At 45.2% G+C, this 15,261-nt stretch overlaps 1 protein-coding gene across 3 annotated transcripts in view; it reads right to left on the bottom strand.

Annotated features, from left to right (window-relative positions):
• Positions 1-15,261, bottom strand: part of LOC111868306 — a 168,875-nt gene that overhangs the window by 131,031 nt on the left and 22,583 nt on the right. The window contains exon 1 of one of the 3 annotated variants that reach the window (XM_023858844.2): positions 2,307-2,508. The exons of the other annotated variants lie outside the window; for them this stretch is intronic. The gene's annotated coding sequence lies outside the window, so the exon portion shown is untranslated. Of the gene's footprint in view, positions 1-2,306; positions 2,509-15,261 lie in introns of those variants that run through there. 3 annotated transcript variants of the gene reach the window in all.

The following is a 15,261-nucleotide window of genomic DNA, read 5'->3' as shown; positions in this document are numbered from 1 at the left end:
AGACGGGTTTGCAGTTGATGACTCGATTTATTGGACTCTCTGATACAGTGTGTGATCACATTTTACAGTTCACTATTACACGCATATTAGTGCCTACATTCACGTCTTTACTATCGTTGCTTGGTAGCGGCTTCAAATGATGGACTTTCCCCTTCCTCGGGGTTCTCAAAACGTCCCGGCCACAGCGGCCGGCTTCTCACAGCAACAGCTCACAATGATTGAACCCCAGCAGTTACCTAACTCACTCACCAACCAACTCTTCACTAACTTCTAATTTGTTCTACTTATAACATCTCGTCGCGGAAAGCACAGAAAACACCGTTCTCTGTTTCTGTGCAGCTGTCGTAATCTTGTCTGCTGGGCTGTCCACATGGTCGCTGCTAAGCCACTGCCTTGCAATAGTCGTTGTTTGCAGGGTCATTACTTAGCAACGGCTGTTGGATAGTTGTTATCTCGCGGTCTTTGCCTATCAACGGGTCCACATGCCACAATGTAAACGAATTTTTCATATTTTTGTTACAGTCTGATTCTCGCAACTATGATTTCATTACAAAGTGTTTACAATTCATAATACTTCATTTCAGAAAAGATCGCGGTGGTTTATTTCTTTTTAATGCCTTTAAAGTGAAATAGACTGTCATTTTATCGTGGATAATGTTAGTTTTCGTGAAGCCACTGAATTTCCATTTGGACTGCAAGGTTCGGCCCTTCATTGGGGCGTATCATCGCTACTAACAGCGTAACATCAGTTCTTTCTTGGTTTTATAATAAGACTATGCTTTCTCTGGAATATACGTAAATTTCTTATGTGTGATTCTGGTTAACTGTTAGCTCTTTTCGTTGTATCTTTCTATTCCATTGCATTGACTGAGCAGTTTAGTGTTGCCACCAACATTCCAGTGCTGTCGGAAACTGAATTACTCTTATTACTGTATCAAGAACTTTTGTTTAAATGTAAATAATATTAATTGATATTGCTTTTTAATTCTTTGTTTTCTGTTTGTATTTGTCAACATGTTTGTTTGCGCTGTTGTGGGTCTGTATTCGTGCTGATCCTGTAACTGACCCCTGACAGATGACTTCGGCATGCAGATCAATAAAGAATGATTATTATTACTACTGCTGCGTGTTCCTATTTTTACGTGACTTTTGGTTTGCTTGTTTTTTTTTTGTGTGTGTCTTACTTATTATTATTACACATACTCTTGAACTTGATACAGTTTTTGGCATCATCATTAAATATTAAAACTATTACATAAAATCCTGGGTATTAAAAAATCCAAGAAATCCCATGCTCCTTTCGAATGGACTCATATGAGTGACAAACTGAAATATACGCTTTCCTTCATTGCTCTTAGAGTGCGCATCTTCGCACAAGAGAAAAGAAAACGTTTTCCTTTTGTTTTAATTTAGAGAAGAAACGTTATGTTTAAGAAGTAGATACTAAAGGTTTCTGACGATGGTGTATAACACTCAGAGTTACTGGGTTTTCGGGCTTTGTCCATCGTCCCGTATTCTAAAAACTAGAAAACACAGCGTTTCCCCTCTCACCTGAGGACGGAAGCAGATCCAGTTTCCGAAACGTTGCGACGGGACGATGGACAAAGCCCGAAAAAACCAGTAACTGATCTCCCAGTGTGACACAGGCTTTACACACATCCCGCGTCACTGCTAACGGAACTGTGCCCGCCCACGTCAGTAAACCTTGCTAACTAGCTGCGAGATACACGTGTGTGTGTGTGTGTGTTGAAGTTTGCGCATAAGCTCTCCTTGGTTGGAATCTTTATTAAGAAGAAAGACGACAATGTTGCACCGCACATATGCTGAGAGACACATCTCAACAGTGTTATTTGTCGCAATGGCACATAGCCCGTTGTTAGGGATACTTACACAGCGCGCGTGGGGTCACGCGGTAGCGTAGTTGGTCGAGGAACTATGCTACAAGCTGGAAGGTCGCGGGTTCAAGTCCCGATGAGGTCAGTGGATTTTTTTTCAATTTACCTAATAATTCCAGCCACATTATGGTCCTGGGTTCGACTCAGCCTCTAACAGAAATGAGTACCAGGAATATTCTTGGGGTTAAGGGCGGCCAGCGCATAAGGCTGACAACCTCACCAACATCTGTGAGCCGACTGTCTAGAAAATGTGGGAGCCACATCATCTCACAACCCTAAAGGCCTCCACGGCCTGTTACAGGGATATGTTTACTTTATTTACTCACAGAGCGCGCTGCAGGACACAACTGCGATCGAATGATCATGGAAGATGTACACAACTAGTTAGTTCTGCATCATGATCGGGCTTACCGTGGTCCACGTCATCCAGACGCCAATGTGTTCTGACGGCTCCGTGAGACAGAGCTGTAACAAACTGTGCCCGTGGAGCGGGGCACGCGGATATCACTGCTCTCTTGAAATCCAGACCAGGCAGACGTCCACAGCAGACTGCATATGAGCTGACTGCTTGAACACGTCCGTGTGAGGCTGTGTGCCGCTCGAGCCCGACAATACTTGGACGCAATTCATGCAGGAGGTAGGGCCGACTGCACGGCCTCCACGGTCGCCAGATTTAACTCTGGTTGTGAGGACACGTGAAGGGGCACGCTTGCGCGGTCCGTGCAAGGACTATCGAAGATCACGTGGCTCTGATAACGGCCGGAGCCAACAACGAGGTCTCGAAATGGAGGACGCCGCTCCGACCACGAGGCGTCACGTGATACTGCGCGCAATTTGTTGGTACGTGTGCCTTATAAATTAATGCCACAAGGTACACGGTGTACGGTATTTTCGATATTTTTTAGCGAGGATCAGACTGTGGAGAGCTTGTGTGCAAATGTTGCTTCACCTTGCATGTGTGTGTGTGTGTGTGTGTGTGTGTGTGTATCTATATACTTATATACTGAGTGTTTCACGACTTTAGGGCGTAACTGCAGGAGGTGATTTCCTAGGTCTTCGTGATCAAAAAAGTTCATAATAAACATGTGTCCGATTTTGGACGGTTACGGAGTTATGACCATTTTAAACTCAGAATAGAAGGTAACGATTACTGACAATAAACGGAACAAAATAATAAACCAGCATAATACATGATACATTTAAAGTATGAATGTAAAGTTAACTTCGTGAAATTTCCTCTAATTTAATTTATTGGTGCTTAAAGATGATTTTCGAAAATGCCTCTGCTGGCCGCAACACAGGCTGCCGCTCGGTTGTGGACCGCGCCGGACATACCAACCCACCCTCTCAAGTGTCGAGATAACGAGAACGCTCTGTCTGCCAGCTGGCTGAAAATAGCGACCCGACAGCTGAGAGACGCGGTTCACACGAGGGCGTGTACGGGAATGAAAATGGTCATAACTCCGTAACCATCCAAAATCGGACACATGTTTATATGAACTTTTTTGATCACAAAGACCTAGGAAATTACCTCCTGCAGTTATGCCCTAAAGTCGTGAAACACCCTGTATATTAAATCGTTGCCCTTGATTTCCACTTAATCCTTTTCTGGGGACGAATTCGGGCTTTATTTCGTTCTTTGCAAAATATTCTTTGTAAATTTTCGGGCTTCACTGGATATTTCTGGTCAAGATTCGAACTCCTTTTGTGTTTTCTTTCTGTTTCAAATCTGTTTGCTACGGCACTGCCACACAACGCACAGCGACGGGACGTCAGGTTTGCGTTCTCTCTTTACCGGCACTTTTCAACTCCAGAGTTCTCCGACTATTGCTTTACACTTTATGTGCTGATTCCCTGTTCATTAGGAAACCCGCCAGGTTTCAGATGCTGTCTCTGCTTCCTTCATCAGTGGATAGGATAGACAAAATTCCTACTTTGTTGGTTCCCTAGATAAAACTATTCTCAGACTTTACACATAACTAAATCTCTTATCAATCCTGTATCTGAGCACTAGTTTTCCTCCGGTGTTGAGGTTAATATTTGGAAATCTACTTCAAAATTTTACGCGCCCATGTTAAATAGGGAGACAAGCCTGGCACATAGAGCTCAAGTGTAATAACGACTGGACAAAAGAAGAGACTTCTCAGTACACCGTTAAGCTGACAGCTCCAGGCGAACTGGAAGGCATTTTCTGTTGTCTGTTCCTCTTTTTCCTTTGGCGCTACAGCCCCAATTTGGGCCTTGGCCTACCTCCATGAAACTCTCCGTTTCACTTCGGTTTACTAGATCTTAAGACATTCGGTAGGACTCCTTGAGCGGGCTATCAGCTCGTCGCAAGGCCTCTACCTGTGTGCAAACAGAAAAACGCACACACAAACACTAGCATCCATGCTCTGAGTGGAATTCGAACCCACGGTCCCTGCTTCCGAGCGAGCGAAGACACTGCATGCCTTAAGACAGCTCGGCTACAGTGACCGGCAGTGTATAAAAAGGTAAGGTAAAGCTATGCCCTACCGAAGTGAACGGAGAAGTTCATGGAGGTAGGCCTAGGCCCACTGTGGCTGTAGTGCCAAGGGGGGGGGAAAGCTATGCCCATAACAGGCCGTGTAGACCCATAGGATTGTGAGACGTCGAGGCTCCCACATTTTCTAAACAACTGGCTCACAGATGGCGGTAAGGTTGTCAGCCTTACGCGCCGGCCGCCCTTTACTCCCCAGGAAGATTCCTGGTACTCATTTCTGTTAGAGGCTGAGTCGACCCCAGGGCCATCACGGTACGGCTGGGAGGATTAGGTCAATTGAAAAAATCCAACTCATCGGTACTCGATCCCGCGACCTTCCGGCTTGTAGCGTAGTGCCTCAACCAACTGTGCTGCCGAGTGCCCTCGACAGGCTGTCTGTTCCTTACTTAATCGAAATTCTTCTGATATCACATGATGGAATGTGATTTACACGGTTGAAACAGAACCGTTGGGCGGCATATGAACCAACTGAAATTAAAAGTAATATTGTGTTCCCGTCTCTACAAATTCAGCTATGACTGACATGTAATGGTTAAGTCTTCAAGACGTGTCAACTGCAGGTTCCAGAGGAGTGTGAGACGGCGCAGTCCTCAGATACCTACATTAGTGGGGTATTTAGGGTTCCCAGTCGCGTGGTCAGCAAATCGAACTGCGGAAGGTAGGCTAAAATGCAATAATTTGGAATGGCACTAAACAAGCAACAATAATAATAATTTGTGGGATGCTTACTACAGTTCAGTCACCTATCTAGACTGTCAGTGCGCAGGACAAAGCTATGTAACTGTCTCGCACAAGGAAGAACAGGAAGGACAGATCTGGAGCAAGAGAGAAGGAACACAGTACTCATTTGTAACCTTCACTAAGTATGATTATAATGATCTATCCGAGGAGGATGAGATGGGTGGAGCATGTAGCACGTACGGGAGAGTGAAAAAACGCACACAAAGTTTTAGTCGGAAGAACTCAAGGTAAAATATTTTTCCGGAAACCTAACCGTAGAAGTTGCCAGTTAATTTTCTAAAGCCAGGTGGTTTATACGAGTACATTATCTGCTTTAGCGTACTGTGTCTGTGTGTGTGTGTGTGTGTGTGTATGTATGTATGTATGTATGTAAGGGGTGGGCCATAGAAATCGGCCCACGCACTGCGACCTTCAATGATCTATTGTGCTTCCACTCGGATTAGCCCTTTATTAATCCTACACTTTTAATAAAGTGATCCGCTTTACTTCGATCATCCGAGGGAGTGAGTATCTCATCCCCCTCCCCCTCAGAGACCGAATTTGAAGATGCTGAGCCTGGCACAGGTTCTGCCCGGTGATGACTTTCAGGATCTTTCAGCACCTTGACAGTCCCCTGTGAGTATCTTGTAACCGGTCATCTGTATAATAGTTAACGAGTTTAACGTACTGTAAGTGTGCTTTCTTGCCGCGGACTGTACCTGTGTACACCACAGCAATTAGTTTCATTTTCGGCGGAGAAGTGATGCGTTTCCTGTGACCTACGAACTCAATTTGTATACATTACTCTGAAGAAATTTGGCCTTTCAAGTGCATACAGAAATTTGGTGTGAGGGCCTGGGGCAGGAAAGTGCAACGGTCAGGTTGCTAGCTCTAGGACTGTTCCATGATGGCTGCAATTCTCAACTAATAGGTCACATTAAACACTGCCAACTCCTCATTCGTCAGTACATAATTGACAATAAAGCAGTGCTGCCAACTTGCTGACGCAGTTGCACCACGCCAGTGAGCAAGCAAAACAAGTATCCGCTTTGAATCCGCTTTACAACCGGTTGTTCTGCTTGTGGTTACCGTGGCTCCCTCAATACCGCCAAGCAATTGCTGGAAATAGATCACTGAATTAGGCCACGACCACTTCTAAAATATTCTCCTCAATTTGTCGTTCGTAGCTCTGCACATATATCACCCTACACAAGGCACACAGCTAATATGGCGTCTTAAGCTAAGACGTCAGGAATTTGTTCTCCGCATGGTGACAAACCTAGCGACAGGCACGCAATAAAACCAAGACATATCTGTGTGCCTGACGAGTCAGGGCGGCGTCCACCTCCAACATTCTGTGGCATAAAATAATATCCAAAAATACGAAAAATAACCCTATGTGCACAGAAGGATTCTTTCAGTTCGACTGGGTAGTTACACAAAAAAAATACTTTCCATTTCTAGAGTTCAAAATGACATAATCGCTCTGGTTTGGACATTACTAATTTCGTGTAAACTCTTGATCCCAATTCTTGGTTTGAAAATATTTCTCTAACTGCTTTGACACTGAAATGTTGTAGCAAAATTTTTATGTGGCACTTAGGAAAAATATCGAACACACGTTATAGCCCTCACAGAAGCCGTCCTTCCTCTCCTGCGTCATGAGTCTACGGCAACGGCCTCTTTGTGTCATGTAGGCATCCTGTTTACTAACAAACTGTACCCTTTTCACTGCTGATGTGAAATCCTGTCCCTAATTCGTGAGACTCATTCTCATTTCCATGGAAGAACTTTGAATCGCTTCCTGGCTCATTACAAACCCTGTCCCACCTGACCTCGGGTTCCCTTAAGTCCGGGGCGCCGCATCACATTCAGTATCTATGGTGAGGAGCTGTTAGCCCCGCCCCGCCCCGCCCCACCCCACTCCAAAAGCTACAGGACCACCCCTTCTCGGCAATCTGCAACAGCTAATTCAATACAATCACTGGTACCTTTCACAGCGCCCAGACCGGCTCTGGGGCACACCCAACCTCCTATCCAATGGAGAACTAGGACTTATTCACCGAGGATACGGAGCAAGAACCGTGAAGAAAGGTGGAGCTATACCTCCACACCCCCATGTCTTCAGCACTGGAAGAACTTTAACTTTTTCCCGCCTCCTCCATCCTCAAACGGAGGACATGCTGTTACATGCTCACGGGACCCCACTACGACTAAGTCACGGAGGATGCGACGGACAGGGCAAATAGCCTGCCGGGGGGGGGGAGTTCATACACGGTTCTGGTGGGAAACCCAGAAGGAAAACGTAGATGTGGGTGCAAGGACAATACAAAAATGGATATTGGAGAAAAAGGATGGGGTTGTATGGATTGAACAAATCTGGCTCCGGATAGGAACCAGTGGCGGGCTCTTGTGAATGCATAATAAACCTTCAGGTTCCATAAATGTTCAGAAATTCTTGAGTATCTGCGTGACTTGCGGCTTGTCCAGAAGGACACAGCTCCTTGGAATTAGTTAGCTATTTAGTCAGATACGCAGTTAATTAGTTAGTTATTCAATAATACTGTGACAAGATTACATGGTCTGTTACGAGGCAATGGCTGGGTAAACACATTCCGCTGCGACGGATGTTCACGTAGCAATCAAAAACACTATCGGAAACGGTGTTATCTGAGCGGTCCGCGCCGAGGTAATATAGTGAGCACGACCGAGATAAAGTTGCGCCCTCAACACTCACTCACAGGGCTGAGCCCTTCTTGAGAAGCCACCAATTGTGCAGCTACTCAAGAACTTCCCAGCATTTTATGGAACTCGAAGGTTCAGCACTCCACTAGTCCATATCCTGAGCCAGGTCAATCCAATCCACACCATCCCATCCTTCCTCTCTAAGATCCATTTTAATCTTATCCACCCGCCTACGCCTTGGATTTACCAGTGGCCTCCTTCCCTCCAGCTTTCCAACCAATATCCTATATGCATTCCTTTTCTCCCCATTCGTGCTACATGCCCTGCCCACCTCATCCTCCTTGACTTGATCATTCTAATTATACTTGGAGAAGAGTACAAGTTATGAAGCTCCTCATTATGCAGTTTTCTCCAACCTCCGGTGACTTCATCCTTCTTCGGTCCAAATATTCTCAACACCCTGTTCTCATACACCCTCAGTCTATGTTCCTCCCTTAATGTCAGAGACCAGGTTTCATACCCATACAGAACCACAGGCAGAATTATAGGAGTAGTTTTGTATATTTTAATTTGTATGTTTTTGGACAGCAGACGAGAAGACAAAAGGTTCTGATCTGAATGGTAGCAAGCATTACCCGAATTCAATCTCCTCTTAATTTCCTCCTGAATCATGTTTTGATTTGTTATCCTCGTTCCCAAATATCTGAACTGTGCCACATTTTCGAAATATCTGTTTCCTACCTTTATGTCATGATTTTTCCTTGCATTTTGGTGACGAGACAGCAACATATACTTAGTTTTCTCTATGTGGTCCTGAGTGGACGCTTACCAGCCAGCGGGGGATCGCTACTGGAAATTCTGTTTCGAACCTGGTACCGCTAAATTGCGTTCCATAAATCTTCCGTGGCTGCCCGGTACGGTAAAGGCCGCCCGCGATCGCAAGCCGTTGGCTTTAGAACGGCTGCGATGCTCGCATTTATTTATTTTATTATTATTTGTGTTTTTCTGGAGTAACCTGTTTGAGGCCTAAATGAGGTTAGTGAAAGTGGGGCAGGTTAGCTTATTCTCCGTCACGACTGTTGGCGAGAAGCTGTTGCTGCACAATCACTGATTTGGGTTGTTGTGCGCCGTTTGTGTCTTGATTGGGCATTTTTTGTATATTCTGTGTAAGTTTTATTACGTTGTTCATTAAACTTTGTTATTGTTATCTGAAAGGCCGACGTATCACTGTAGCTTCTCCGTATTGCTTGGATACCCCACGAATATCCTGGGGAGCTTGTAAACACAGCAATAGAGCCAGCGGAGACGGGCTGCTTCTCCCGACTTCACGGCTCGAATAAGTAAATTGGCAGAAGAAGGGGCAGGGGCTGTTCAGATCTTAGAATGTAATATTTCGCCTTCTGTTTGAATAAGTTCTGCCGGAATTTGATCACTACCTGGCGATTTATACCTTTTCCATTTTGCAATAGCACTTTCAACCTCAAAAGGGCTAGGATCAGGTACTAACGGTTCAGCTGTATGCATTTCTGTCTGCCTAACTTCACTGACCCTATGTACATTCAGTAACTGAGAGAAGTAGTTCCTCCACCTATTCAAAATTTTGTGGGAATCTGCAAGCAGATCACGATTCTCATCCTTCACTAAGTTACTGCTAGGTTGGTAACCCTGTTAAAGTCAGTTATTCCTCTATAGAGGTGTGCAAGGTGCACACTGGGCCGAGGTTTGTATGTGGCTCTCAGCCTTCCGTATTTACTTACTTATCTCTGGCTCTACAGCCCTTTTTGGGGCCTTGACCGCTTTTTCAGTTTCTTGATCTTTTACACAATCGGTAGAACTCCTTGGACAGGGGATCAGCCCGTTGCGAGGCCGCTAGCTACGTACAGGATATCACAAACACAGAATAAAAGTACACAGACGTCCATGCCTCAAGTGGGATTCGAAACCATGATTCCAGTCTTTGAGCGGGCGAAGACAGTCTACGCTTTAGACCGCGTGGCCACTGCGTATACGAGTATATTAGAAAATTGTGCAGGCAACAAGCAGAAAGCATATGAAGTCACAAGAATGAACATGTTCACGGCACAGGACAAGGCGAAACCAGACATAAAAAATACAAAAGGCTTAATCTTAGTGGCGGTCAAGCTTGCAGCCGTTTAAATGACTAAGCTGCCGTTGTAGCATAAGGTACGTAAGGCAGGCATGATATACTTTGCAAAGCCTGTACTGACAGAGGCCTTGCTTATAGTGCAAAAGGAAGAATTTCAGTAACATGCTGTATGTGTGATAAGTACATTTGATGAAAGCCCAAGCACATTCATAAGAGACACACCCATCTTCTCACCAGAGAGGATGTTACATTAGGGCTATAACCACAAGGGTTCAGTTGTAAAAAAAAAAACTCTGGCTGTGAGTCTGAAGGGGCTTGGCACGAAGACGAACTGTTTGGCGGTGAACTGCCAGTCATAAAGTAACTTTGACTCAGACTTTATGTAAGGCAGGCATGATCTGCTTTGCAAAGCCTGTACCGACAGAGAGCAAGGAAGAATTGGCAATAACACGCTGTATGTGTGACACGTACACTTGACGAAGGCGAAGCCTCGTGAGAGAGGATGTTACACAACAACTATGGTCGCAAGAGTTCAGTGCAAAAAGAAATCTCCGGTCGTGATTCTCAAGGGGCCTGACGCCAAGACGAAGTGATTGGCGGCAAAAAGTGAATATGATTCTAAAGTTACTTCGTTCAAGACGCATGTGGCGGTCTGAAGGCTACCGGAATAGTCGTATAATAAAATATGGTCATATGTCCCCTGGGACACGGAACCAAGAATCAATGTGCTGGCGAGGGCCAGCAGCAATTTCGCAGTCAGGTTATTCTGTTAAGAGTCAACAGTGAGAACAATGGGTCACCTGTGAGACAGTCGTCAGTAGGTAGGGACATGAACACGGAAGCTGAGGAATTTCTAATGTTGAGAGACATAACCTAGCAACGGCTAGTAAAGAAAATCTGAGAATAATTAGTGTGTGTTGTAGTGAGAAGTAAAGTGCGTGAATTCGTAAGAGCGTTACAATTACGTGTAGTCACAATTTATAAGTGTTCAATAAACCCAATGGCAAATGCAAACCCCGCGTCTAGTCAATGACGCGTGGCAATACTTATAGACTGGGTCTCCATTTTGTTGTGCTATGGCTTGAACCGGCTTGAGAGATGATGGGATGCTACGGTGGTACAACTTTTCACGTTTGTATTGCACTTACTCCAGAGACTGAAGGTTTCGCCAATTGTTAAGTTCGTTCCAAACAGGGAAACATGATGGACTTAATCTCAATAATTCGGAGGTCTTCCTGTGCATTTGACAAATTCAATTGCAGCACCATCCACTGTTTGCAAAGGCGGGTTATGCGAATCTAAAAATCATCCTTCAAACACCATCTTTTTGCGTCACCCGGTAAACAGATTTGGCAGGCAGTCAAGGACGTCCGGCTGCAAGTCTAAGAAGAGAACAGGATCATCTTTGTTGACGAAATTAATTATGCTACGGTTTTAACGGGGAATAACCCTGCATTCTTGGACGTAAATACTGGAATTTTCTTATCATTGCACAAGAGTCTTGCAAGTTCAGAAATGTTTCCCTGTCTGACGACTTGCTACGTGGGTCGGTAAGACAATAAATGGTGCAATTTTAATTCGTTGCTTTTGATTGCTTTATTCCTTAATACGATATTCACATCATAATCAAGAAATAATACTTTTTTCTTTCAAATCTGTAAGGTCCTGAGTACAAATGTCAGACTTTCGCCCGAATATTATGAGGATTTTGGCCGTTTTACTGTGTAACTCACGGCAAATTACGCCACCGAATCCTTCCCGCTTAATTATTCACTAACCAACCGAGCAATTGATGCTAGCCTGAGGACTCGCAAGCTTCCTGAAATAAGACAACAAGGAATGAATTAATTAATTAATGTCTATCGTTTCGTTTGCTTTTGAATCATAATTACGGATTTGTTCTCCCAAAAGAAAATGACGCCCAACATCCCAGTTTCGAATTTTTGAAACGTTCACGACGGTGCAATCGGGACTGCCAGTGTTCGCATCCCGACACCGCAGCACTTCGGTAACGCGACTTTTGCCCAAAGCAACCCTCTTGATAGTTTGCATACAAGAATATACCGTCTACACAACAACAGTCGGTATATTAAAGCAAAGGAGACACTACCGACCAGCATTTCCCGTATTAAAGCTTTTTATGGACGCGACATGCTTCGGCCCCTATACCAGGCCATCATCAGGCGTACAGTGTTCGACTTTAAGCTGCTGAACTGTATCCAATTATCATTCAGTTCACTAAGTAAGGATCCTTGTTGTGTTTTTGGACTTAATTCAAATACATAAATATATATATAAAATAAGTCTAGGTCGAAATTTTAAGTGAATGTACTTAAATAATACAAATTAAAATGTAATTATTGAAACATGGCCCGCTGTGAATATTTCCCGCTCCCGAAATTGCGAGTGTGAGCTTCGTGGAAATGTCATTTTGAACCACATGAAACATGACGGCAGTTCTGGAAGGTATGGAAGCAACGCTGTGTCACCTCTGAAGTTGAGAAGGCCCACTTCTGCACTCACCAAAAGCTCACTAACAACATCCTGCACGAATTTCTTCCGAAAATGAAACCGGTTATCTGTAGCTATGAATATTTTTGTCTGCACCTCATTTTTCATTATTTTTCTGACATTAGGTGTCTCATCGAGAACTCGCACGATGAACTGAAAAATCAAAGAGATAAATACTTGAAAGTAACTACTGAGGCAATTTGTTTGTTCCTCAGTCGCTTGCAGAAGTGTCCCAATGAACGGGCCCTGCAGGCCGTGAGAAACCTGCACAGAGCCGAAGATGCGTGGAAGTCGGCAATAACGCCTTTCTATCTTTGGCGTTGAGCTCTGATACAAATCAGTGGCACATTCATGAACAGCCCGTCGCAAGGCCGCTACCTACACACAGAACAACACAAACACAGAATAAACGCACATACTTGAGCAGGATTAGAACCCATAACCCCAGTGTTCGAGCGGGCTCATGCTTTAGACAGCGCGGCCAGAGCAGTTTCGCTTCCATAAAATAAAATAGCGAGAGAGTTGAATAAGCAAAAATCATGCACCCATGCCTACATGTACCACGTCCCCCTTCAGGCGTGCACTGCTGTGCTGCCCTTATGGCCAAACGCTGCTGGCACATCGGGGCGAAGAGGACCGGATAGCTCTCACCAAAGTGTAGCTCTGGGAATAACGTATTGTCTCCACCTTCACGGCTGAAGGCCAGACTGCGCAGAATTATATCCCAGTAAAGAAACCCTTCACAGCTCCCGCCGTCAGAACTTCAGACGCAGCTCAGTTAGTTGGAAATCAACAGAATATTCCGTACAGAAGGCTTTCCTTCTTGTCTTTGTCCGTCGCTTGAATAACGAGCACACGCAACATTTTGGGGCATGGAATTACTCAGAAACTTTTATCCATATAATGGGCAACATCCAGAGAAAGTGTTCCCATAATATTATTATTTATGAGAAAAAGAACAACAGCAACAACAAAAGATTTAAAGCGTGCGCTTTCAGCTGTTTCTCCCCGCCAGACTTCTGGCCGTGCAGTACGGATGGGTACGTGTAACTCTCAGACCCAAAGAGCCGCACTGCAACGGAAGGTATGGAGTTGAGCGTAGCAGTCGCCCGCACGAAGCAAGCGACTCCCATGTGCTACAGATGTGCGTGTACTCCCTCGCGCCGTGAGACAGACACCTGCTCCAACCGTGCGCCAGATGGTCGCTCTGACCGGAGAACTAAGAGAGCAGTGACAACGCTACTCTCGCAGACCCAGCCTCTCTCAAGCTTGTAAATACGTACGTACATGTGTTCGCGTGCTCTCGGAGTACCAACCGTACAGGTTCTTGTTGAGGCGGACGAGCATACTCAAACGTCTATGAAAATGTATTTTCAAAGAGGCGCGATTCCTTGCACACTCCTCAATAACCTTCCTTCCTCACCCATGTTATTCCAAAATTTCTTATTATTATTACTGCGTATTTATTATATTCCTCTCAGCGCAATATGCGACCATTTCAATCATGGAACAACAACCTGACCAATCATTTCGATCTGACTTTCAGCATCAGCATCCGAAGTCAGCAAACAGATCAGAGACCTTAACAGATGTTACCATGTGAGCGGTTTCGCTTTTTAAATTTTATTTTCTGAGATTTGAATTCCTGCTCTAGATTTCCTATCTAGAATTTGAAACAATGCACGATCCCCCCCCCCTCCCAAACTAATTTCATCACTCCTCGAGGAATATTGTTTTGCCGCCCCTGTCACCGTTACATTTACTGTAATTATTAGTACCAGTCCTAGCATTATTGTCATTATTGCAATAATCAGTTTAAATACAGAAGTGCGCTGCTTTTCCGAAATGTACTCGCCCTGACTTTCCGCCAAGTGGGACGGAGCCGGGATATACTGACTGCTGTTCCCCCAAACGGGGTCACGAGCGCTTCCTTCCACGTCCTTCCCAGTTGATTTCTCTTTCTTTAGCACTACAGCCCCAATATAGGATGTGACCTACCTCCATGAAATTCTTCGTTTCACTTCTGTTTACTACATCTTAAGATATTTCCTAGGACTCCTTCGGCGGGGGATCAGCTCGTCGCATGGCCTCTCTCCCTGTTCACAAACACAGAAAACATCCATGTTCTGAGTGGGATTCGAACCCACGATCCCGTCTTCCGAGCGAGCGAAGAGAGTGCATGCCTTAGGCCCCTCGGCTACCGTGACCGGCTTCCAGTTGATTTACTCAGTAACAATTCTATCAGCCGACAGTACAAAACCTATACACACGTACACGCGCGCGCGCTCCCGGTCTGCCATATGTGCGGCCAGAAATGATATTTCGACAATTCTCAGTAGAAAGTCCTCGTGAGTCGATCACCCTACTCCAGTGTCGGCCTACACCTTCCCAGTACGAGTGTTGCCTCTGGATCACATGCCTCTTCCGCGTGGGGTTCTCGTGGTTCCTGTCAGAGCGTTCAGGAACACTGCGAGAGAGACCTTGCAATTCATCTATCAACTGGCCACTGGACACTGCGTGGTCTAGCTCCTGAAAGCACCGCCAAATAACCGACAAGTTCACATTCCTGCATTTAAGCCACAATCTCTTGCGCGAACTTATCGGGACACGCGGTAGCGTAGTTCGTTGAGGCTCTGTGCTATAAGTTGTAAGGTCGCGGGTTCGAGCCCCGATGGGGTGGATCTTTTCAATTCACCTAATCCTTCCTACCGCACTATGGACCTGGGGTCGGCTCAGCTTATAACAGAAGTGAGTACCAGGAATCTTCCTGGGGGTAAAGGGCGGCCGGCGCGTTAGGCTGACAATCTTACCGCCATCTGTGA

The sequence above is a fragment of the Cryptotermes secundus genome, unplaced genomic scaffold (genome assembly GCF_002891405.2).
Source record: "Cryptotermes secundus unplaced genomic scaffold, Csec_1.0 scaffold1115, whole genome shotgun sequence".
Taxonomy (NCBI): Eukaryota; Metazoa; Arthropoda; class Insecta; order Blattodea; family Kalotermitidae; genus Cryptotermes; species Cryptotermes secundus.
This window is presented reverse-complemented; position numbering and strand designations above follow the sequence as displayed.